Below are 26,709 nucleotides of genomic sequence, written 5' to 3'. Positions count from 1 at the left end.
CACGTGTGGATTATTCGAACATGTGTACTTATAGGACGTTTGAAAATTTTTATAGTCCATCCATATCAAGAATGTAGTGAAAAGTTCAACGTTATAAACACTGCGTTAGCTTTAAATGTATATAAAACTTTGCACATTTTTACAGCTCCCAGCAATATCATCCGGTATTTAAGAGGCTTTGCTAGGGTCATGTTTAAAACACAGTTCAAAGCACTAAGCAATGCATGGCAGTGTGACGCTGTGGAGCAGTCTCCAGAAGCGTACTGCTTACCCCAGCCTCTAATTGTGTACAGGTGATCAGCGATGCTTTGATAATCGCGGGCGCCGACTGCCCGCTCTATTAGCTGAAATGAAAAGGAAGCTGTCCGGAGCTATACAGGTGATGGATAGCGGAACTCATGTTGTGCAGTGGTCAGGAAAATATGAGCCTGAGGCGTAGTCCACTCGTTCCCGTAGGTGCAATGGAAGCAGCAAATGGAATCCCAATGGGTGTCAGTAGTCCCTTTTCTAATAAGTATCAGTAAACACTGAGCGGGGTACTTACTTTTGGTTCAAGATATTGCTGACTATAAGGCTGAAATATATTGTCAACTTAATGATGTTGATGTGTATAGTAAGTTGGCTTCAGACCCCACTCAGCAATACTTACAAGAGTTGCATGAAGTGTTGGATCAAGCAGTTGAGCGAGGTATTATTACTAAACAAACTATGTCAGCGTTACTTATTTTACTTATTACATCACCCCGCACTCCTGTGTTTTACACGATTCCCAAGCTACACAAGGATTTGATATGTCCATCTGGACGTCCGATCATTGCGGCAAGGGACTCGTAGTATTCACAGGTTGTTAAATATATTGATAATTTTCTACAACCTGTTATTCAAAACCAGTCCACTTACCTTAAGGACACGACTACTTTTTTGAGAAAACTAAATGAGGTAGTTATCCCTTCCGAACAATGCTGGTTGTGTACAGCTGACGTGGTGAGTTTGTACACCAGTATTCCGCACGAACATGGATTGCTTGCTGTCAAGTACCTTATCAGTGATAATATCCATTATGAGGGCCCAGAGAGTAATTTTTTCATGTCTTTGATATGATTGACACTGCATAGAAATTACTTTTTATTTAATAACGAGTTTTTTCAACAACTGCAGGGCTGCGCTATGGGTTCTTGCGCAGCACTTGCGTACGCTAACGCCTTTATGTTCGGTGTTGAATGAACCATGTTGTTTTTCTACTGATGCGTTTAGTTCCCGCATAGCGATGTATACTCGTTACATAGATGACGTGTTTATCTTGTGTACCGGTGCTAGGGAGGAGTTTATTTCGATGATGCAATATGCTAATTCAATAGATGATTCCATAAAATTCACTTTTGACATACAATTTGATAATATACACTTTCTTGATGTTAATATCACTAAGGATAATGGTAAATTTGTTACTTCTATCTACAACAAGCCCACTGATGTCAATAGCTTGCTATTATCATCTAGCCACCACCCTGCTGCTTTAAAAAATGGTTTGCCATACTCTCAATATCTCCGCATTCACCGCATATGCAGTGATGGGGGAGATAAGAAAGTACAGATGGACAAATTAACATGTAAATTTCTTCAGAGAGGTTATTCCAATAAACTGTTGCAACAGGCCAGACAGCGTACCTTAGCTGCACCTATAGTGTCTGCATCTAAGAGATCTGATAGTACCACCGACCAGGCCATGATCTGTGTTACTGACTTTACCACCTACAGTCATAAGTTGATGGGTACAGCCAAACGTATTTGGCCCGTTATCCAATCTGACCCTGATCTATCTAGCCTTGCTTCCCATGGATTATTACCATGCTACAGGAGAGGTCGCAACATCCGTGACATGGTAGTACATACTGACATTTCGCAATTCTCTTCCGTTGGCAATTCCACTTTTTTATCTAAAAAACCCGGTAATTACAAATGCACAGGATGTACTACCTGTTTGTATTTAGAGACGGGTGATTATATTGTACACCCACAGTCAGGCAAACACATCAGTATTATGCATGTATTAACTTGTACAAGTATTTATTTTATTTATTTATTTATTTATTAACAGTTTCTTATATAGCGCAGCATATTCCGTTGCACTTTACAATTAGAACAACAGTAATAGAACAAAACTGGGTAAAAACAGACAGACATAGAGGTAGGAGGGCCCTGCTCGCAAGTAGATTTGTGATTTATTGCATACGCTGCCCTTGCGGTCTGTACTATGGGGGTCATTCCGAGTTGTTAGCTCGCAAGCTGCTTTTAGCAGCTTTGCACACGCTAAGCCGCCGCCTACTGGGAGTGAATCTTAGCTTATCAAAATTGCGAACGAAAGATTAGCAGAATTGCGAATAGACACTTCTTAGCAGTTTCTGAGTAGCTCCAGACTTACTCGGCATCTGCGATCAGTTCAGTCAGTTTCGTTCCTGGTTTGACGTCACAAACACACCCAGCGTTCGCCCAGACACTCCTCCGTTTCTCCAGCCACTCCCGCGTTTTTCCCAGAAACGGTAGCGTTTTTTCACACACACCCATAAAACGGCCAGTTTCCGCCCAGAAACACCCACTTCCTGTCAATCACATTACGATCACCAGAACGAAGAAAAATCCTTGTAATGCCGTGAGTAATATAACTAACTGCATAGCAAATTTACTTGGCGCAGTCGCACTGCGGACATTGCGCATGCGCATTAGCGACTAATCGCTCCGTTGCGAGAAAAAAATAACGAGCGAACAACTCGGAATGACCCCCAATATTGGTAAGACCACATGCCAATTCAAGGAGCGCATGTCACAGCACAGAAGCGCTATGAAACAGATTTTGGAGGGGAAAACCATTGATCAGCCTGCGATACAAAATGCTAGATCATGTCCCTTTTTCCAAACGAGGGGGGTGATAGCGGTAAGATACTATTGCAGAAAGAGGCACGTTGGATACACCGTTTGAACACTACATATGGTCTCAACTCTCAATGAAACCCTCTCCCTCTCTTGTTTTGTGTGATATGTTATTTTGACAGTCTTATTTTTTGAGCTTTATTACTGTTTTTATAACTATTCAGTAGATTCAGAAGCTTTATTATCAATGCTGCTTAGAGAGCTTCATTGCATATTTGTTATATATGTATGTGTGCTCTATATTAAGATTGCTTGTTGTCTTAAACAGCTCATCTCATGTTCTTGTAATTGCACTAGATGTTACTATTGTGATGGTAAACACTGTGACCGTGTTACGTTATCTGCTGGACAGGCTTGTCAGTGTGGGATGACGTGACCGGAAGTCCGTCCCCGGGGCTCCGTGGACGTTGCACGTGTGGTGAAGTACATTTGTATAAAGGTATGTGATTTTTATTACTTGATTGTTGCTTCTGATGACGGTTGAAAATAAACCGAAACGTTAAGCGCTAAGGGCAGTACGTCTTGTCTTTAGCTCTGAAAAGTCCGTGAGTGCCGCCTCCCTGGTTGTGTATATATATATATATATATATATATATGGAATGCAGTTAAAATGCCGGCTGTCGGGATCCCGGTGTTCGAGAGACCGTCATGTCAGAATCCCGACAGCTGGTGAAATACTGAAGAACGGAATCCCGATATCAGCAGGGTATTCTCACTCGGTTTGCTGCTCCATGCCACCAACCGAGTGGGAATATAACCCGTGGTGAGCGAAGCGTGCAATTGGGCCCGCAGCGAACCCACGAGGGGCCTCGCAGCCTCCCTTCCGACAGACGGGATGCCACTCTTGTGGGTGACCCCAATTAACTTTGCGGTTAACCGCAGACCGCAAAGTTCCCATCATTGGTTATAATGGAGCTGCGCTACGCTACATTGTAACCAGTGCGCTCCTCCTGATTGACAGTGCAGGAGTGCACAGCCAATCAGGAGAGTGCCATGACATGGCGCTCCCTGATTGGCTGACGGGCCCTTCACTGACATAAGTCACGGGGGGTCCCGCCATTCGGGGAAAGGGGTTCCATGTGTAAACATGGAACTCCTTTAGTAGCGTGGACTGGGTTTTTCGTCTTTTTATTTGAAACAAGTACATGGATTACAACGTTAAAGAAGAGGACAGAACGACGCCGGATTGTTTGTAAGTATAATTTTTATTTACAGGTACCCCATGGATTCTACATGGACAAGGGGACCCAGGTGCTCCGTGTCAACATAGGTAAGTATGTGTGTGTGCAAGTGTGCATGTATGTCAATTAAAGTTGTACTATCACGGTGTGTGTTGTGTATTTTTGGGGGTATTTTTTTGTAGTAGAACTACAGGAACCAGCAGGCCTGTTATTTTCCCGCATGCTGGTACTTGTGGTTCTCCAAGTTCCAGCTTGCGGGGGAGGCTTGCTGGGACTTGTAGTTCTTCTACAAAAACCAATATTCTTTAATTTTACACAAAGGCTATCAGCTCCCATCCACCGCCCATGGATGGGTGGGACAGCCTCGGGCTTCACCCCTGGCCCTTAGTGGCTGGAGGGGGGACCCCTTCATTTAAGGGGTACCCACTCCTTCAGGGTACCCCGGCCAGGGGTGACTAGTTGGGGGGGGGGTAATGTCATGGCCGCAGGGACTAGTATAAAAGTGTCCCCCGGCTGTGGCATTATCTCTTTGGCTAGTGGAGCCCGGTGCTGGTTTAAAAAATACGAGGGACCCCTACATCTTTTGTCCCCCATATTTTTTGAACCAGGACCGGATGCAGAGCCCGGTGCTGGTTGTTTAAATATGGGGGGACCCCAGTCATTTTTTCCCCTGTATTTTTTCAACCAGGACCAGCAAAAAGAGCCCGAGGCTGGTTACGCATAGGAGGGGGGACCCCACGCAATTTTTTTCTATCGATTTTTAACACTTTCCACACTTCATATAATGTACACAGTGAAGCCCTGCATGGATCTCACTGATCCGGCCGGGATTCATTGTGTTAAGTCCAGCAGTGTTTTACTAACCACTCGCGTAAAACACTGCCCGACAATACGAATCACATCGACCATCGGAAAATACGAAAGAAGACAACTCGGCAGCTTAGTAAATTACATGCACTTTATTCAAAAAGTAAAAAAAAAACGACTGATACAATTCGACGTTAAACTCCCACCAAATCGACACAAATACGACTCTTAGTAAATATACCCCCTTGACTACTTCAGTAGGAATTAGGCTCCTCATGGGCTCCTCGTACTCTAGATATTTGGCGATAAAGGGTTGTCCCCCACCTGTCTGTCGAGCAGACTCCGCCTCTTGGGCCATTTTCACCTTCACACGCCACTTTATATCATAAAAACGTTTGCGGCATGTGTCCTTGGTACGCTTGACCACACCTTCGCTGTTGACTGCCACAACAACTTTGCCCCACAAGACGCTTTTCTTGCATGATGTGACCTTTGCGGACTCATGCCCAAACAGCTGGCGATGATATCTCATCAGCTTACGCACCAAAGCCACATTCTCTGCATAACTAAATTTCACATTGCGGCCAGTCTTAGCAGTGGTGGGTGGCTGCAGAGCTGCATCACTGTCACTGTCACTAGAGGCTGCAGCAGCAACCTCACCCATCTCCTCCACCTCACTCACTGCCTCCATCTCACTCACCCCCTCTACCTCACTCACCCCCTCCCTCTCACTCACCCCCTCCACCTCACTCACCTTCTCCACCTCACTGACCTCCTCCACCTCACCCACCTCTGACTCTGACATCTTAAAAACAAACAACACTAAGAAAAATAAAACACAAATAACACACTCCTCCACTACCACTACACACCACACACACACATACACACAAACAAACAAACAAACAAACAAACAAACAAACAAACAGTGACAAAATACTTTAAACAAAAATGACAAGGACAAAAAATTAAACATACTCAAAACAAACTACACAACAAGAATGACAAGACTACTTACAAACACAATACAGCACTTACAAAACCACACCAAAACCACAAGCCAACTCTCCAACTCCACAAAACAACCTCTCACCTCTCCACTAACTAAACACACGAGGTTCGGACGGTTTGGGGTGTATTTATACGGTGCCGCACAGACACTCCTACATGTGAAACATAACCAATCACGTTCGAGTGACAAAAACGAAAGTACAAGTGGAAATGTGGCTGCAAAATACTAAAACACTGCCGCGAATGAAAACTATGAATCCATTAAAAACCCCCATCTTCGGCCGATAAACACTAATCCGGCTGAAAATTGAGTGAAAACAACACGATTAACATCAACATCGAAAAATACGAAAAACTTAAACTCGACAGCTTAGTAAATTCCAGAAAATGATTTAAAAAAGTTGCATAAAAATACGACCGATAAAATTTGAGTTCAAACTCCCACCAATTCACCACAAACACGAATCTTAGTAAATAAACCCCCCCACCTGGAATACTGCGCACAATTTTGGGCACCATACTACAAAAAGGATATCCTGAACTAGAAAAGGTCCAGAGGCAGGCGACCAAGCTCATTAAGGGAATGGAGATGCTGGTACACCAGGAAAGACTTGCAAGGCTTACATTGGAAAAGAGGAGACTAAGAGGGTTTGTGATCAGCATTTATAAATATTTAAGGGGACAATACTCAGAGCTTGCGGGGGATGTGTTTTTGGTAAGATCAACACAGAAGACACGTGGACACCCACTTAAGTTAGAGGAGAGGAGATTCTGCACAAAGAGGCGAAAATGTTTTTTCACAGTAAGGACAATACGATTTTGGAATTCCCTGCCTGAGAGAGTAGCAATGGCAGACTCGGTCAATACTTTTAAGAATGGGCTACATAAATTCCTAATGGATAAGGATATACAGGGTTATGGTGCTTAGATCAGGGCACTATAGTTATAATAAAATGAGAGAAAAAACACAACACAATGGCCGACTTTATCAACAGATAAAATGAGTCCTGAAAATAATACAGCATAGGAGAACACAAACAGGTTGAACTCGATGGACAAATTGTCTATTTTCAATCTCAGAAACTATGTAACTATGTAACCAGTATAACCAGTACCCAGCCCGGCTCATTGTTGCGTAAACCCAGAGTGCACCGGTAACCAGCCCGGTACATGCACACCAGTAACCAGCCCGGCTCCTTGTTGCATCACCAGTATAACCGGTACCCAGCCCGGTTCATTGTTGCGCAAACCCAGAGTGCCCCGATAACCAGCCTGGTACAGGAACATCGGTAACCATTATAGATTAATGACCCTTAATAGAAAGAATCAAATCAGGCACTCCAATAGTTAAAAACCACAATAATACTGCAATTTAATTATGTAGTCTTATAATTAGTAGCTGTTCCCAAGAGGTATTCTGATAACCTCAAACAAAAAACACTACTTTCTATAATATAGATAGAGAGAGCGCATATACGTAAAAATACACAAATTATTTATATACATAAAATCAATTATATATGTTGACAAATAGAAAATAACCGCACTGTTAGGTGTCCACTGAGTGGCCAATAATATTCAAATAAATTGCACACAAGGAATCCCATTTCGGATGCAGTTAGTATATTAAGATACTTCAATGGAGATTGATGGTTGCGTAATATTTCTTATAAGAGAGTATGACCACATAAAATCCCATTATTCCTCACACAGCGAGTTTGCACAGGGTTCTTTATAGTAATTATTGTGTCAGCCATGGGGTATGTTCGAGTCCTCCGTGAACCTGCGTTGTGCTATGACCCCCACCCCCCCCGCCGCCTGATGTCAGTTTAGCTCACCGCTTGGTTGAATTGGTTGTTGCCATCTCCAGTGCACCTGGGAGATGCAGCGGTTGCGGGAGCGGCAGTAGAAGGAATCCAAGTCCCGGGGAGGGAGGACGCAGTTTGATGGCAATGTGGGTGGTCAGCGTAGTACAGGGCCGGACCACTGACTGGGGTCCCACTCCTTCCTCTAGGGATCAGGTTCCAGACTGTGCACTTGTATTATACATGGTTGATATGTTGCATTATTCTTCTGCACAAGTTTATTGTGTATTTCAAGCCTCTGTGGAGGTTGGCCACACCCCCTTTGTAGGCTTACCATGCCCCTAAGTATGGGCCCCTATCACTGCATTCCCACGGTGGGCCCTTCATGTCCCAGTCCAACACCGGCGTAGTAGATGTCTCTGTTGTCAGCACAACCAGTGGGGACTCCTATTAGCGCGGTAAGGATCCCTTGACGCGTTTCTCCAACAAAAGGGGTATCGGTTTCTTCAGAAGGTGATCCAGATACAAAGGGATCGCAGTATTTAAGGCATTCGGTAGCCGATGAACAATGTTCATCTGTTTAATTACCAAACCTCAAACAGGTGAATATATTTATGTGGTCTCTAACGTGCAGTTTGAACATACACATGATAAAAAGGTATCAATAGATACTCTTATGCAATTAAATATTTATCAAGTTAATATTAAAATAATATATTCATTACAATACATATAAAATAATCAAATTCAATTACACAATAAAAATGAAATAAGGCATCACGGAGAGGATAATAAATCTTTTAAGTTACAAGAGAAACAGAGAGCCACTATGGCTCAACACACTAATGACAAGGGCATCCAAACACATATTTTGATGTTGGTTCTAAATCTTTATTAATATTTCCGTTGTTGTAATTATTAAGATAACAATTTAAGGAGTAAAAGCAACATATAATATTCTATGTTGCTATGTTTACACATCTCCTTGCTACACAATTGCAATTCTAACCCAGTTTTCCATTATAAGAGAGGACTAGAGTGTTAGAGTGTTGCCACTCATACATAGGTAGAGGTAGTTCCCAAATAGTGTGATCAGTATATGTCCTGAGCAAAGACACTTAGCTCAGCAAATGCACTGATACAAAAGTAAATCAATATCTTAAACAAACCCATGGGAACAATTAGAACTATAGAACACAACCCAGAATAAACCACATCGATGGATATACACACATCCATACATACGAAGTACGGATATAAGCACTCTTTCAAACGTACTCATAGATGGTTAGATATTGTTCATTTCAATGCAATCATTGAGGCCATTGGGAAATAAAGTGCCCAAAGTGTGGATGCAGAAGGCCTCTCGTTTACAGAGGAGTTTGAATCTATCCCCTACTCTGATAGTAGGCTTGATATGTTCAACACCCTGTATTTTTAGACATTTAATATCTCCCTTATGCGCATTAATCACATGTTTTACAAGGCTCTGCTGACTAATGCCTCTAAGAATATTTTTTTTAAGTTCAAGAAACCGCGTATGAAGCATTCGAGTCGTTCGGCCCACATATTGGGTCCCACATACGCAGTTAATTACATAAATAACATATTTTGTATGACAATCTATCACTCCTCGTATATCAAATTGAGTTCCATAGAAAGATGAATATACTTTACTCACCCCATCAATGACAAAGTCACATGTGATACATCTAGTTTTCTTGCATTTAAAACAACCTTTTGGTTTTTCATATTTCTGTAATCAGGTTTTTTTTCTCACCTCTGTATTAGTTTCTATACGTCTGAAGTGACAGGGTGATAAATAATTTTGCAGATTTGCTGCTTTCTTAAATGTGACACAAGGTTTATCATCCAGTATAGTGGATAAAATCCTATCAGTTTTCAATATTGGGTAGTTTTTGGGAATAATTGTTTTAAGTTCCTTTGAACATGTATTAAATTTAGTGATAAACCTAGGCTGTTGGATGGTATCTTGAAAATAGTGATCAGCTACTAATTTAGGAACTAAGAGTGAATCTCTCTCTCTATGTCGTGCCTCATCCAAAGCTTCCTCAGTAATCTTAGCAGGGTATCCTTGATCCTTAAATGATGTAGTCAATGCTAAGGCTTGTATCTTACACCGGTAACCAGTCCGGCTCCTTGTTGCATCACCAGTATAACCGATACCCAGCCTGGTTCATTGTTGCGGAAACCCAGAGTGCCCCGGTAACTAGCCCGGTACAGGCACACCGGTAACCAGCCCAGCTCCTTGTTGCATCACCAGTATAACCGGTACCCAGCCCGGTTCATTGTTGCGCAAACCCAAAGTGTCCCTGTAACCAGCCCGGTACAGGTACACCGGTAACCAGCCCCGTTTCTTGTTGCATTACCAGCATAACAGATATCCAGCCAAGTACATTGTTGCGTACCCATAGTGCTCTGGTAACCATTCCCGTCCAGCACACCAGTAACCAGCTCTGTTTCCAGTTCTACCTCTGATAGCCTAATCTCCATATGTCTGAATTCAGAAGCCAATTAGCTACCTCTAAATACCTGCATGAAGAGGACTTACATTCGACTTTCCTTGCTCAGGCCCAGCTCCGGTTCCTCTTTCCAATCACCAGAAGTATCCCTGAGTACCCAAACCCATAGTCTTGTGACAAGAATTCTGAATGGGAATGGGAGCAAGTGCAGGTTTTGGCTGAGGGGAGTTGCAGATGTGGAATGGCGGGAGAGGAAGATAAGTCTAGCCACAGCACTGAGAACATATTGAAGGGGAGCAAGATGGGAATGTGGGAGACCAGTGAGGAGAAGGTTGCAGTAGTCAAAATGCGAAATGATAGTGACTGGATAATCAGTTTGGTAGCATTATGGGAGTGGAACATCCTGATGCGAGAGATGCTGTGTAGCTGGATTTGACAGGATTGAGCCAGAGACTGAATGTGGGAAGCGAAAGAGTCAAGGGTGACACCCAAGCAGCAAAGTTGGTGAACAGGGGAGATGATAGTATTGTCACCAGTAATACAGTAATAGATATTGATGGGGTGGGTGGGAGGGTGGAGACTCTGTCAGGTGGGAAAATTATGAGCTCTGTTTTGTCCGTGTTGAGCTTCAGGGAGTGCTCAGACATCCATGAGCAGCTGGATACAAGAGAGAGGACAAAAGGGAAGCAATCAGGAGAGAAGAGGTATAGTTGCATGTCATCAGCATAGAGGTGGTATTGGAGGCTGAAGGAACTGATGAGTTCCTCAAGGAAAGAGGTACACAGGGAGAAGAGCAGGGGGCCAAGGACAGAACCCTGTGGGACCCAAACAGGATTGATGGGAAGGGGTGAGGTGGAGTTGGAGACAGATACAGAGAAGTAGTGGTTGGTGAGGTAAGAGATGAACCAAGCATGGACATGCTAGAGAGGCCAATGATCATAAGGGAGCAGAGGATGAGAGGATGAGCCACAGTGTTAATGGCCACAGAGAGGTGCAGGAGAATGAGCAGAGAGAACTGGCCCTGGATTTGGCAGAAAGCAGGTCATTGGTGACTTTGAGAGGAACAAGAATGGAGTTGACAGAGGTAGCTGGTGAGACAGTTGTAGAGAAGCTGCTCAAGTAGTTTGGAGGTGAAAGGGAAAATAGAAATGGGGCAGTAGCTAATGGGTGAGGACGGGTTGAAGCAGGGGTTTGTAAGACTGAGGAGCCCATTTATCATGGATTGCATATTGAATGCGATCTGGGTGGGATCTTACTGCTCAGGATTGCATTGCAATATGTTATCCCTTCAGGTGGATATATTATCTGGCACCCACAGGGACAGGGGCTCCAAAAGGAGACCATCCCTGTGATGTGCTCTATGGGCTGCCAGGGGTCCTGCACATGCATGGTCACACGTGACCGCGATGCACTGAGTCCACTTCCGGTGAAGGGTTCTGACCCAGCCGGAATCTCTTTATGTGATCCGTAACCCATAGGCTACAATGAGTAGCTGCGGGAAACAATATTGGGAATGCTTATCATTCCTGATATTGATACATCGGGGAGCATCTGTGCAGCGGTGGGTGGAAATGGAGGGATCGCAGCAGGTATTGGAGGTACCTGCTGCAATCCCTCCTTTATACATTGCAGGGGTAATTAATATTTGTGTCTAACCCCTGAAATCTGGTGTTTTTGGGGACATAGCTGCAAATATTATTTGATAAATAGGCCCCTAAGTGAGACAAGACCATGTTTGAATGGCAAGGGAAAGATGACAGTGGAGAGAGATAAGTTGAAGAGGTAAGCAAGGTGATAGGAGGCAGTGGCTAAGGCAAAAAGGGAGGGGGACGAAAGGGCAGGTGGAGGGTTGATGTGGACAAGATGAGGGAGTGGACTTCTTCGCCTGTGGTGGGGCAGAAGGAGGACAAGGTGGGGTGACCAGGGGGAGTGGATGGTGGGGGCTGCAGAGGGGAGATGGTAGGAGATGTTACAACAGATTGCCTACTTCTTCTCTTCCAAAATTGAGGCAAAGTCATTTGAAGTGAGGGAAGATGGGAGGGGCCAAGGAGAGTGTTGAAAGTACCAAAGAAGAGGCAGGGATTGGAGGACAGAGAGGAGATGAGTGACTGGAAGAAGGATTGATTGGCATGGGCGGAGCTGTAGAAAGAAAGGATGAACTGGAAGTGGATGAAGTCTGCTAGAGAGCGAGATTTCCTTCAGAGGCATTGTGCAAACATTTGGCAGGAGTCGGATCAGTTTGGGATGCCAGGGTTCGGGTTTGGAATTGGGGGGGGGGGGGGGGGGGGGACAGAGGAGATGGGGGCAACGGAATCGATTGATGAGGTGAGGGCGATGTAGTAGGAGGAGGCCATTTGGTTGGGGTTATAAATGCAGATGGAGGTAACAGTCCTTTGTTAAAATATGATCCAGTAGGTAACTCCAAAATATTTGAAACCTTTTCCAGCAGCTTGTGCAGTACTGTCCAGAATCAGGTATGCAAACACTGTAAGGATAGGATCAGCGCTGGAACCACTATAAGGTACGGCAGTAGAAAAGAACTGGTTGGCATGTAGGTAGTTGTCCAATCAGCTGTGTAACAGCAAAGATGATGGTAATTCCCAACTATAGAGCTGAAGTCTAGGAGGATCTTTAGGTGACACTGACAATTGGTTACCTAACACATAGAGCTAAATATCTCAGCTTCATCAGAGGCAAACAGTTAAACCCAACTACCTGGTTTTGAGACATTTGTGATCAGGTAATCAGAAACTCAAAAATAATACTGTCTACTTCAAGACAATGATACTCTTCTTATTTTGAAAGATCAGAATTGCAATTTGTTTAATATAAAACAATGTTGCCAAGAATAATTTAATAGGAATCGAAGAGGCTCTTCATACTAGTCCACTCTCAATTCTGATTAGATCAATATGCCATAAACACTGATTATATTAATAAATCTGATTTTTTCTTACTATGCTGGAGCAGCCTCAAATAACAACTCCTAAATCCTTTAATCCTAGCTACATTAGCATAGCAAAGGGAAGTCAATTAATTAGATTACAGTGATTATTTTAATAAGGAGAGGACTGCCCCCTATTCTGTTCTAACAGACAGCACTGTTGAGATGAATTTTAATTAAGTTCTGCTTTCTGAAGACTGGGAATTGTATTTTTGGGATCTCTCTCTGCATAAACGAGTATATAGACAATGGATTAGATAATCTCACAAAGAAGAAGACACCGGTACAGCCGTCTATTCGCATTACTTTATGTTCCATTTGGACAGCAGCAGGAATTAATTTTTATAGAGGCAAATATGTTTATGTTGTAGAGCTAGGGGTAAATTTACTGCTGGCATCCCCTGAAAACTTTAATTTTGCACCCTCTTTTCCCTAATTTATAAAGGGACGGTGCATGCAGCAAAAAAAGGGGTGTTGTCTCACAAGGAAGGGGTGTGGCCACACAATAGTACCCCCAATTCAAATTACACCACACAGTAGCACAGTTTTATTCAGATAGTGCCCCTGATTCATATTACACCACATAGTAGTGTTCCCTTTTCACATGACACAAAGTAGAGCTCCTCATACACATTATGTCACACAGTAGTAACCCTTATACATGTTACACCACACAGTATTGCCCCTTATACACATTATGCTACACAGTAGAACCCTTATACACAATGGCCACAGTAGTGTCCCCTATGCACAATGCCCACAGTATTAGTGACCCTTACACATAATGGCCACAGTAATAGTGCCCCTTGTACATACCCCTCATAAAGGCCGCACTTACTGATATCTGGCTCACTGAACAGCAAGTCCATGCTGACCCCAGTCCAAGGGAGGATTGGAATCTGAAAGGGCCATGGAGAAATTTGCAGAAGTGGCCCCAAACACAGGCATTAATAGCGTTATACCCGGCCAACTGGGGATATTCCCCCCCCCCCCCCCCCGGGTGACCTATGGCCAATCCGCCCCTGCACCAGTCATACAGCCCACTTTTATCCTCACTTCATGCTCAGCAATGCGTAGCAGGCAGGCACAGTCTGTGAATGCAGACTTTTGAGGGAAGGGGGTGCAGTGGGACCTGGAGGCAGTCGAGCTCCATAGCAGCTGTATGCACTGCACCAATGGTCAACTGTTGGCAGAGCCAGATTAAGACATTATAGAGCTCTAGTCAAGAGAATGGTTCTGGGCCTCCCTTCTTAGCAATATATTTTATTTAGCAATTTGATAAATTGTACTGGTTGGCATGGTATGTTTGATTGACACCTGTGAGGTATGAGTGATGGGTTGGTATATGTGGCTTTGTGTGTGTGTGTGTGTGTGTGTGTGTGTGTGTGTGTTATGGAGGGGTGAGGTATTTACTGGTTGATGCTGCAAATAACTAAATGTGTAGATGGAAATTATATCTAGTGTTGTACAAAAATAATAATATAGTTATATGGGGGGACAAAGTGATTCTGCATACAAAAAACAAGCAATGGTTTGCTGTGACAGTGTGATGGAGAAGTATGTGTCACCACTGGGTTGTCTACGTATATTCCTATGGGAAGCATTGTAGTTGCCTGGGAGGTAAGTTAGCTCCTTTAGGGAGGCTCTTTCTGTAGATTACTTTGTAACTATGTTTTCCCTATTTTCATTTCTAGAGTGACAACTCTGGTGAATGAGCATTGGTAGCTGCGATGGGAGTGAGCTCCTTTAGGGGTCTTCTTTCCATATGATCCCTATTTTCATAGTCTCCCTCACACCATATATTATGATAACAACAAAGTCAGCGTGGTACTGTTGGGGGTGTGGTGGTGTCGTTCTGCTCTGCTGACTTACCAGTAAGTGTTTGCAGGACTTTTCAGCTCATGAGCTCTTGCAATGCTGCTGGGATGGAAATGTGAGTCACCTTCTCCACTGGTGGGGCATCCTTGCATGATGGTCGTTGGTGATATCAGTGAACAGGAGAGACCCTGTATGGGGCTCCTCTGTGGCTGCTATTTTGGATCAGCAAGCGTTGGAGAAAAACTGTAGATGTAGAAATCAGGGGGCATAGAAAGAAGGGGCCACGAGAGACAACCAAAAGATGGAAGGAGGTTATAGAAAGACAAGAGACGGAAAAATACTTGTGCAAGAGAGAGAGAGAGAGAGAGGTGAAAAATAGAGACAGAAGCTATGCATTGAGGCTGGTCGAGACAAGCAGAAGCTATAGAGATGTAAAAGACAGGCAGTAGTTGAACAGAGAGGCTGGAAGTTACAAACAGGAGATGAAGTGAAGAAGCTGGGAAGTACAGATAGGAGATGTAGTGAGTGGAGGTGAGGTGGTGCAGGTAGGACTTGTGCAGAGAGGCTGCAAGGGACAGATAAGAGATGTAGTCAGCTGAAGGGGGATGGGGAGGCAGGTAGGAGCTGTTCAGATAGTCTGGAAGGTACAGACAGGACATGTAGTGAGCAGAGGGGTGGGTGAAAAGTAGGTGCTGTGCAAAGTGGTTGGAAAGTACAGACAGGAGATGTAGTGAGGGGAGGGGAGCAGATAGGAGCTGTGCAGAGAGGCTGGAGGGAATAGATAGAAGATATAGTGAATGGAGGAGTGCAGGTAGGAGCTGTGCAGAGAGTCTGGAAGGAACAGATAGGAGATGTAGTGAGTGGAGGGGAGGCAGGTAGGAGCTGTGCAGAGAGTCTGGAAGGGACAGATAGGAGATGCAGTGAGTGGAGGAGGGTATGTCAGAGTTGTACAGAGAGGCTGCAAGTTACAGACAGGAGATGTAGTGAGTGGGGGAGGGGGTGGGGATAGGCAGGTGGGAACTGTGCAAAGAGGCTGGAAGATACAGGCAGGAGATATAGTGAGTAGAGAGAGTGTGCAAATAGGAGTTTTGCAGAATGGCTGGAAGGTACAGATAGGAGATGTAGAGTGGAGGGGGGCCAGGTAGGAGCTGCGCGGAGAGGCTGGAAGGTACAGACAGTAGATGTAATGAGTGGAGAGGGGGCAGGTAGGAGCTGTGCAGAGAAGCTGGAAGGGACAGACAGATGATGTAGTAGATGGTGGAGGGCAGGTAGGAACTGTGCAATGGAGCTGGAAGGTACAGACAGGAGATGTAGAGTATGTGTGGGGGGTGGAGGGGAGCAGGTAGGAGCTGTGCTGAGCTGGAAGATACAGACAGGATATGTAGTGAGTAGAGGGGGTGGAGGGGGCATGTAGGAATTGTGCAGAAAGTCTGGAAGGTACAGACAGGAGATGTAGTGAGTGGAGAGGGGGGCAGGTAGGAGCTTCGCAGAGAGGCTGCAAGGGACAGACAGATGATGTAGTGAGTGGAGGGTAGGGACACGTAGGAGCTGTGCAGAGAGGATGGCAGGTATAGTGAGTGGAGAGAGGGCAGGTAGGAGCTGGGAGATGTAGTGAGGGAGATGTAGTGAGTGGAGAGGGGGCAGGTAGGAGCTATGCTGAGAGGCTAGAAGGGACAGATATGAGTTATAATGAGTGAAGCATTGGGACACGTAGGAGCTGTGCAGAGACGATGGTAGGTATAAGTAGGAAATGTAGTGAGTGGAGAGGGGGCAGGTAGGAGCTATGCTGAGAGGCTAGAAGGAACAGATATGAGATATAATAAGTAAAGCATTGGGACACGTAGGAGCTGTGCAGAGACGATGGTAGGTATAAGCAGGTGATGTACAGTAATGAGAGGAGGGATTGAAAAAAGGTTGATGCTTACTTAGACCGGGACCATACAGAAAGAACAGTGTTTCAGGGGTCAGAGGAGCATGTCCTAAGCTCCTCCAATCAGGAGTTCATCATGTGCTGTACTTGACCAATTAGAGCTTAGCACATGCTCCTCTGACCCCTATGCTGTGTATTATGCGTCAGGGAGTGGTCTCGGCAGCAACAGGCTGTAGGGAGTAGGAACGTCCCCTGCTGCTCTCTGCAGAGGAATGGTTCCTGAGTCTGACTGTTCCATCTGTCATTCACCCGATCGCACGGAGCTGCTCTAAATGCTGCCGGGGTGGCTCGCTGCCTGTGATACAGGTTGATAGGTGCAGGCTGCGGCAGCTGGCATCAACAGTCTGTGCCCATCAGCAAGGTAGCAGAGCTGGAAGAGTGCCTCTCCAGCCGCGTGCCTCCCTGCTTTGCAAACTTTGCTGGTAGCGCCAGCCCTGTTTACTAAACATTGATTTGATCAATTTTAAATAGATTTAAATTGATCAATATTAATGTTGTGTTTCAGGGTCTAAATTGCACATTTTCAAATTTTTTAGAACGTTTTTTAAAAACAATGGCAAAAATAATTTGTTAGTTAATGTGAAATCACACCAAAATACAATGGGGAAAAGGGGGGAAAGGAAAAATTGGGGGACCAAGCATTGTGCATCACCACAGTCAAAATATCTGCTATATCATATATTCAGCGGTCCATGGAGTCCAAACCTTACTGAAGTGACCTGGGGTGTCATGCAACACAAAGGTGATCCTTTTCATTCTGTAAATGGACGACAATGCTTTAATCATGGCTGAGAGAGAGGGAGGGAGGGAGGGGAGGTTGATTTCCATTTAGATGCTGTAACGGATGCAGCCCAGCTGGCTCATGAGGAGTACTTTTTGCCAGCCTGTTTCTGGATTCAGTGCGTTAGTGTAAAGAGACAGGACAGAACTTGGTTATCACCTATACAGCATGCTGCCTGGATTCACAATAGAACTGGACATCACATATTATTGTGAAACATTATCCCCCTGTTATATGTGTTTGTGCTTATCAGGGAATAATATGTCTAGCCTGATATTTTGTACAGAATGCATATGAAGATGTATATATATGAATGTACTGGTTATTGTATTATAGTTTGTAAAATAATGTGTGTGTCCCCTCCCCCCCATGTGACTGCTTTGATAACCTGTTTGTTTGCTGTTGGAGATACAGCCAGTCTCAGATGTCAGTCCATACACCCCCCTCATTCTTCCCCAGACAATGGATTCCAGGCCACACAATCAGATTAATTAAGGTTCATTTAATTAACATCTATTGTGTGCTAGAGGACATGCCTGGGCATGTTAAAGTAGGTCTATCTGAAAGTGTTCTGTAGTCAGCCCCTTTAATGTAACCCACCCAATACAGAGCCAGAAGGTGTCGCCTTATGGTAGGACATTGAAAGGTTTGAGGAAAACAGAGGCTATTGAAACAGAGAGTGCACGGAAGTTCCTGGCCTGAGAGGAGTAATGTGTTTGGCTTCTGAAAGCTACTGGTAAGGTAGTGCTGCCAGTGTGCTGAGGCCTAGAAGCATTGTTGGGATCCGCTGGTTTCAAGAGGCTACTGGACGTGCACTGAGGGGGAGATCTACACAGAAGGACAGAGAGAGTGGATGTACCTCTGGAGTGGAGACATTGACTAGGCATTGTGGTGCCGTCAGTGGCAAAGGGCACTGTGTGAGCTGGTATCCCAGACCAGGGGACATAGAACTACTGCTGGCATGTGACATCAGGAGACTGTAATTCTAAACTACTGTGGGGACTTAGTAAGTAAGATACCATCCTGACATGTAATAGTTACTGTTTTGTGTACTGTGTGTGTATTTTTACAATAAAGGGCATTTGCCACTTTACTAAACTGTTTACCTTAGTGATCAGAGAATCCGTATCTTCACAATTGGTGGCAAGCAGTGGGGTCACTCAGTCCCAGTTTACCCTGTGTAAGGCTGCGAGAGGTGTCAGCGGAGGGCACCTAAGAGCCTTGTAAACAGTTTGGCACACAGTAGCCAGGTATCTTGCTGAAAAGTTGTTAGTTCGTTTGGAAAGTCAGCAGTATGGAGGCAGAAACAGAGGTGTACAAAAACCTCAACAAGAGATTCCTGCATATGGTCTGTCGAGCGCGCGGTATTAACGTGACCGTAACGGATGTAAAGGAATCCCTAATTGCAAGATTGGTTCTATGGGATCGAGAACACCCTGATAATGAGGAGTCGGACGACGAGGAACAAGTGACGGAATGGTTAAGACCTTCAGCCGGGACATTCGATGCCAGTAACCGCAGGGAGAGCGGAGGATCGGAGATGGGATCCCGAGGGTTAGTACAACCCCGTCTGAAAGCCCTTGGAGAGGGGAAGGTTGGAGAAACGTTTGAAAGGACACCGGAGGTATTACAGGCCCGTCTAGAAGCGCTGGGAGATGGCGCGACACCCGAGGATCGGATGCGGGTAATAAAGGAGATGCTGGGATTACCAGACAACAGTCCTACAGTGTCCAATACTCTACAGACTCCCCTGTCCCATCAGGATGTGCCCCAGGAAATGGGCCAGCAACGCAACCTGGTGTCTGAAATTTTGCATGGAGGAGATTTGCCAAGCCAGTGACTGGGTCAGAGGATGGAGAGCTCGAGCAGTTGGCTGATGGAATCCACTCTAAGGTGGCATGAACAGACCAGGGAGCAAGGTGTGTTGGATCACTCCAGGAGGCAGTTATCCCCAGAAAGGCGTACATGGAGTCTGGACCATACAGTGTGGGTAAGTGCAGTGAATGCGACCCTGTGCTACCCTATGCAAGGAATATATCAGGAACAGCTGAGTTATAGCATTCCTTTACAAAGGCCTAACCAGTCAGCTAAGGTGCCTGTGGTGGGAGGGCTCAATGCACCACACACAGAGGACAAGACCCAGAGTCATGATCTGCTTGATACAGCAATAGACCTGGGAGAAGTGCAGCTTCCAGGCTTTCCATTTTCAGAGATGGAAGATGAGGAACTGGTGAATGAATGCCAGTACCAAAAAGATGTTGGTGTCAAGGGTACCAAGGACCTGATAAGGGCCGAGGACTCACCGCTGCAGGTGAGGTCTAGTCTGTCAGTGGCACCTGAACCAGCTGTCCAGTTTGCTATGCTAGTGGAGGCCCAGAAATTATCATTTGAGGGCGTAGAAGACATTTCAGACCCAAGGGAGGGGGTAAAGGCTTTTGAGGGGGGAGCACGTGGAGAAGAATTACAGATACTCGCTGCTCCCCTGCAGCCAAATTCATCCCAGTGGTTAAGTACAGAAGAAGGGCCCCAGCCACTGACTATCCCTGCCAGGTTTCCTGATGCAAGGCTGGTGATGCAGATTGTGCTACCCTGTGATACCTCAGAAGTAGAGGGAGTAACGTCACTCAAAATGGGGGAGGGGGAGGCAAACCACTGTCCAGATGCACCAGAGGTGATGGAGGTGGAGTTCCCAGGGAATATAGTGTTGGGGAGGGAGAGTGAGGACCCCAGAGACCAGATTTTGTTGATGCAGCTCACTCTCCTCTCTGATGCACCAAAGATAAAGGGAGTGTTGTCACCCAAAAAGGAGGGTGGCGAGGGAAGCACCTCTGATGATAGGGGTTACCCACCACCAATCAGGCTGTTTAAACACAGTGCCTGGGATACTGGAGGGGGTCTTAAAAACTGTGAACTGCTGAGCCCAGACCCTCTACCGCCAGATGGAAACGTAAGCCCACACTTGTTTGACCCAGGCGGTCCAGATGTGATGTCTGCCCATCCCAAATGGGTTACTCTTGTCACTGAATCGCAGCGGCTGGAAAAAGTAGGGGAGGTCTGTAACGGACGCAGCCCAGCTGGCTCATGAGGAGTACTTTTTGCCAGCCTGTTTCTGGATTCAGTGCGTTAGTGTAAAGAGACAGGACAGAACTTGGTTATCACCTATACAGCATGCTGCCTGGATTCACAATAGAACTGGACATCACATATTATTGTGAAACATTATCCCCCTGTTATATGTGTTTGTGCTTATCAGGGAATAATATGTCTAGCCTGATATTTTGTACAGAATGCATATGAAGATGTATATATATGAATGTACTGGTTATTGTATTATAGTTTGTAAAATAATGTGTGTGTCCCCTCCCCCCCATGTGACTGCTTTGATAACCTGTTTGTTTGCTGTTGGAGATACAGCCAGTCTCAGATGTCAGTCCATACACCCCCCTCATTCTTCCCCAGACAATGGATTCCAGGCCACACAATCAGATTAATTAAGGTTCATTTAATTAACATCTATTGTGTGCTAGAGGACATGCCTGGGCATGTTAAAGTAGGTCTATCTGAAAGTGTTCTGTAGTCAGCCCCTTTAATGTAACCCACCCAATACAGAGCCAGAAGGTGTCGCCTTATGGTAGGACATTGAAAGGTTTGAGGAAAACAGAGGCTATTGAAACAGAGAGTGCACGGAAGTTCCTGGCCTGAGAGGAGTGACGTGTTTGGCTTCTGAAAGCTACTGGTAAGGTAGTGCTGCCAGTGTGCTGAGGCCTAGAAGCATTGTTGGGATCCGCTGGTTTCAAGAGGCTACTGGACGTGCACTGAGGGGGAGATCTACACAGAAGGACAGAGAGAGTGGATGTACCTCTGGAGTGGAGACATTGACTAGGCATTGTGGTGCCGTCAGTGGCAAAGGGCACTGTGTGAGCTGGTATCCCAGACCAGGGGACATAGAACTACTGCTGGCATGTGACATCAGGAGACTGTAATTCTAAACTACTGTGGGGACTTAGTAAGTAAGATACCATCCTGACATGTAATAGTTACTGTTTTGTGTACTGTGTGTGTATTTTTACAATAAAGGGCATTTGCCACTTTACTAAACTGTTTACCTGAGTGATCAGAGAATCCGTATCTTCACAATTATATGTAACGAAACGAGATGGACTTGGACTGAGAACCTTTATATACATCACTCGTTTCTCTCAGTATAATGTACTTTTTAATCCTTGGCCCAGTCTAGGTATATACACCAGAGCCTAGGTGTATCATGTATACTGTTATTTCATGTTATTAGGTATTTATTGTCCTTGCTATTACCTGCAATATGGTATGTATTGGAGATATAAAGACAATTGCCATACTGTGTGACTATAGCAGGACAGGCCATAGTGTGTGACATGAGGAGAGCCAGGCAGCTGTGCTAGTTCATTACCATTTGTATCACATATGTGAGTCCATTGTGTGAGGTGTGATAGGTGTTGCTGGTAATGTAATCAGAACAATGACTGAGTGACTGGTAAGATAGCTAGCTGCCAGCCCAAGTTATGTATCTAGGTCATCAGGTCATCTGGGAGGTAATTAGGTTAGAACTCCCAGAGGATGTACAATGGCTCTCCACAGCACTATACTGGCTGAAATAGCCTTGGGATATCCTGACCCAACCTCCTGAGTAGACTGTTTGGCACCAGAGGGGATCTGCCAGTCAGGTATATAAGGAGAGCAGGTCTCAATGGAAGAGAGAGTCTATTGTGGTGGATCCTGTGAATCAGACATCAGCAGGAAACACTCTGAGCTGGGCATCGTTGTGCCGCCAGAGGAAACCCTACCAAGACAGGGTCAGTGTGAGCCAGTACCCCAGGCTGGGGGACACAGGACTGTCTAGCAAGAGGTAGTGGTAAGGATACAGATTACTTCTATTGCTACTTATGGATGCTGACTGCAAGAGGCTGCTGGAGGATATGTGCTACCAATTACCCTGTAACATGTGACTATTTTATGGTGTTGTGCTGTCATAATAAAGACTTATTTTTTATATATTCTGATCTGCCCGAGTGAATTGAATCCCACAGAGGGTAACCACCATCCCAGTGAAGCGTGGTTTCCTCACAATTGGCGGCAGCAGTGGGATCACTCGGTCCGGTATCACAAGAACCGGGAGGCTGCGAGGAATGCAAGCGTTTGCAGTCCAAGAGCCTTGCAGGGACAGCACAACACTGGAAACACAGCACTCAGAGAAAGCCAGTCAGAGGACTTATAAGAAACGTGAGCCATGAAGAGATACAGCTCCCTAAACCTGAAGCGGATCCAGGAAATATGCCGGGCAAGGAAAATTTCTACTACCCGTGATGACTCCAGGACACAGCTAGTGGGAAAACTACACAAATGGGACATGTCCCTACTCGATGAGGCAATCGGTATGAAAACAGTGGAGGTCCCAGCAATAGAATTCTCTTTAGTTGGGACTCATGTAGCAGAGATTCTGGATGCCAGGCAATCAGGTGTGGACAAGGAGCAACCCCGTATGTTGGTACTGAGTGATGGAGCCATGCTATTTGCAAAACCATCTGAGGTGAGCGTTATTAAGGAAAGGCAGGAGAACTTCCCTGAAGTGGTGGGGGAATGGTCCAAGGAAACTGGGGTGAGTTACTACACCACCTCACTTCCTGAGGAGCAGACGCCACTGGAGTCCACAGACCTGGCACTACTCTTTCAGGAACAGCCAGTAAAGATTCCTGAGATCGCAGCTACCGTGCAGACCAAACCCACCACAGGCCAGTCAGCAGTGCGCAGTGGAAGCTGTGACTACGATCAGCTTTGCCGAGAGCTGCAGGAAGTTCTGAGTCGGTGGATCTTGAAAAAAGGTCTTGGGTCAGTAAAAGCATGGCTGCCAGACATTTTACTCAACCTTCAGGATTGGGTGGCCAAGTGGAAGCCACAGTCCCAGGAAAAGCCACAAAAGGGGCAGAAGGAAGGCCCAATGCGACCCAGCAACCGAGGACACTTGGGAGAAGTCTGGAAGCGGTGCCATAGATGTGGACATTGGGGGCATCTCCATCGGGAGTGTCCCAGAAAGAGAGGTCAGTTGGATCAATCCCCAATTACAGGTGTTGTTGGCAGGAGCCATGATTGGGAAACCAAACATTACCTCCCTGATGCGCCAGAGGCGAGGGGGGTAAATGCCACTTGCAATGTTATTGTTGGTGAGAAGCAAAGCAACAGGCAAAGGAAGAACTTTCACCACTACACACCTGTGACAACTGGGTATCAGCAACCCATTTTCCCCACCTCCGGACCTCTGAGGGTGAGTAGCCAAGACCATCCTGAGGGGGTGTTAGTCCTAGGGGAGGAGGCTAAATCTAGACTGCAAGAAGCCCAGTTACTAGATCCAGAACTAGATGGGATGCGGGCAATTGCAGATAGGGCATATGAGACCGGGATGCCAGAGGAATGTGTTTGGATGGATGGATTACTGCATACCGTGTCCAGTCCAAATCATAAGTACAGGCTGGTAGTCCCACCCGAATATCGGGGTCTGTTCCTAGCTCAGGCCCATAGGGCAGGTACCAGTCACTGGGGAAAACGAAGAACAAGAGCCCGGCTCAGGCAGCATTTCATGTGGTTAGGTTTAACTACTAAGGATAAGGGCGCACAAGCCAAAGTACATATAAGTGTGTTAATGTCAAGACCCCCAGGAAAATAATTGATTTAATTGTATTCCAAAATTATTGAGAAGTGGGGGGTGCTACCACGGACACAAAGAATACAATCACAGAGTTCAAAAGGAGAAGGAAAGTGTCCTCAATGTGGTGCACAAAAAATTATACAGTAGCTAAAATATAACTTTTATTAGTATACTGAATAAGAAGTATTCATAAAAAGCGAAAATTGAGTTTAAAAAATGTTAGACATGTGAACACAAAGAATGAAAATGTGTATTAAAATAAATAGCTATATGTGAAATGACTAATTCCTCTAAATAAATATTTCAAAAAGTAGGAGGAGAAAAAAGGGGGCCTATATATTAAGATACAATGTTTGATCTCAGGCACAGTATAATCTCCTAAAGATGTGAGACAGTAATTGGATCAATGGGATCTTATGGGCTCCTCTCGTTCACGTATAATTATGTGTCTTGTTATGTACCCAAATGGGCGGAGTCCTCAGAATCCTCATAAAGTGTCATGTACCCTGGTCTTTTGACCTCACAGTTAGAATAATTAGCCACAAGGGGCAATTCTGTATCTATGACAGTTTGATGTGTGCTGGAGCCCACTTATTAGGTCTTATGTGGGTGGACACTCAAGTAATAATTTAATTTAAATATATATCTGTTTGTTTGAATTATGGTCCTCCTATAAAACTGAGATCCCTCCTACCATATAAATTTAATGGTATAGGTTAGTGTATGTTATGTCTATTCTTGTACCATAGAGATGGAAGATGATGGGTAGTTCCCAGATCTCAGATTAAGCTGGTACACTGAGGGAGAGAAGTGTTGAAAAGAAGATAGCAATAGGTACACTCCTTATGAATGGAGTTAGTTGGTATAAAGAGATGGAATATATCTAGTGTACGGATTCTCTATTCAATAACCTAATTCGGTAGTCTGGGAGAATACTATCACCTATGTTTCCATTATGACCAGACTGTATTGGTACCAGGAATTATGGGAAATGCATATATAATTCTTGTATGCTAAACACTTTCACTTCCTACCACTGTGGGGCAGATATGTACCAGATATGTCTAAACTGTGGGTCTAGGTATATTTACACTTGATCCATAAGAATATATACAGTGCAATTACAACATAGAACAAGTCATTTTCACATATGCTAAGAGAACCTAACGCGGCGTTTCGCTAGTTAGCTTCGTCAGAGGCAAGCCGATTGCCTTCCGGATCCGTCTTTTAAACCCCCTGTCATTACTTGGCAGCCAATTACATTCATCTCTATGAGGTGCCTGCCAATCCGTCACTGCCATGTCCCATTGCTCCCGCCTCACTCCCTTGATCGACGGGAGCTTCAACGGGCCGGGGACCCGGCGGCGCGTGCGCACTGGAGGCTACACGCGTCACTGAGCCTATCATTCCCAGACCCTAGTAATCGAACGGCGATGTCCGAGAGACCCAGGCGGTTATTTGAGGAACGTATAGTGCTGTTAGAAGGTTTATGTTAAGCCAGTTTCTCTCCTAGTGTCCCCTCTCTCAGCGGGGGCATCTGGTTTACCATTTAGATATAAAAAAATGTAGATTCTGGATCCAAGTTCTGGGTCACGTGACCTCGGTTCCCATACATCGTGTGCATGGATGCCAGGCATTGTAAACGATTGTGGATCCACCTGATGAGATGTATTAACCACCATAGATAAGAACAAAATTAATTCTTTATGAGAATGGATAAACAGTAATAATAAAATAGATTCCAAAAGTGTGCATCTTTATTCCTATGGGATAGATGTTGTTCTTTATATATACTCTACTTGGTGCTTAGATACAGAATTGCCCCTTGTGGCTAATTATTCTAACTGTGAGGTCAAAAGACCAGGGTACATGACACTTTATGAGGATTCTGAGGACTCCGCCCATTTGGGTACATAACAAGACACATAATTATACGTGAACGAGAGGAGCCCATAAGATCCCATTGATCCAATTACTGTCTCACATCTTTAGGAGATTATACTGTGCCTGAGATCAAACATTGTATCTTAATATATAGGCCCCCTTTTTTCTCCTCCTACTTTTTGAAATATTTATTTAGAGGAATTAGTCATTTCACATATAGCTATTTATTTTAATACACATTTTCATTCTTTGTGTTCACATGTCTAACATTTTTTAAACTCAATTTTCGCTTTTTATGAATACTTCTTATTCAGTATACTAATAAAAGTTATATTTTAGCTACTGTATAATTTTTTGTGCACCACATTGAGGACACTTTCCTTCTCCTTTTGAACTCTGTGATTGTATTCTTTGTGTCCGTGGTAGCACCCCCCACTTCTCAATAATTTTGGAATACA

Source organism: Pseudophryne corroboree, chromosome 12, assembly GCF_028390025.1.
Source record: "Pseudophryne corroboree isolate aPseCor3 chromosome 12, aPseCor3.hap2, whole genome shotgun sequence".
Taxonomy (NCBI): Eukaryota; Metazoa; Chordata; class Amphibia; order Anura; family Myobatrachidae; genus Pseudophryne; species Pseudophryne corroboree.
The sequence above is the reverse complement of the archived record's forward strand: the minus strand, read 5'-3'. Positions refer to the sequence as shown.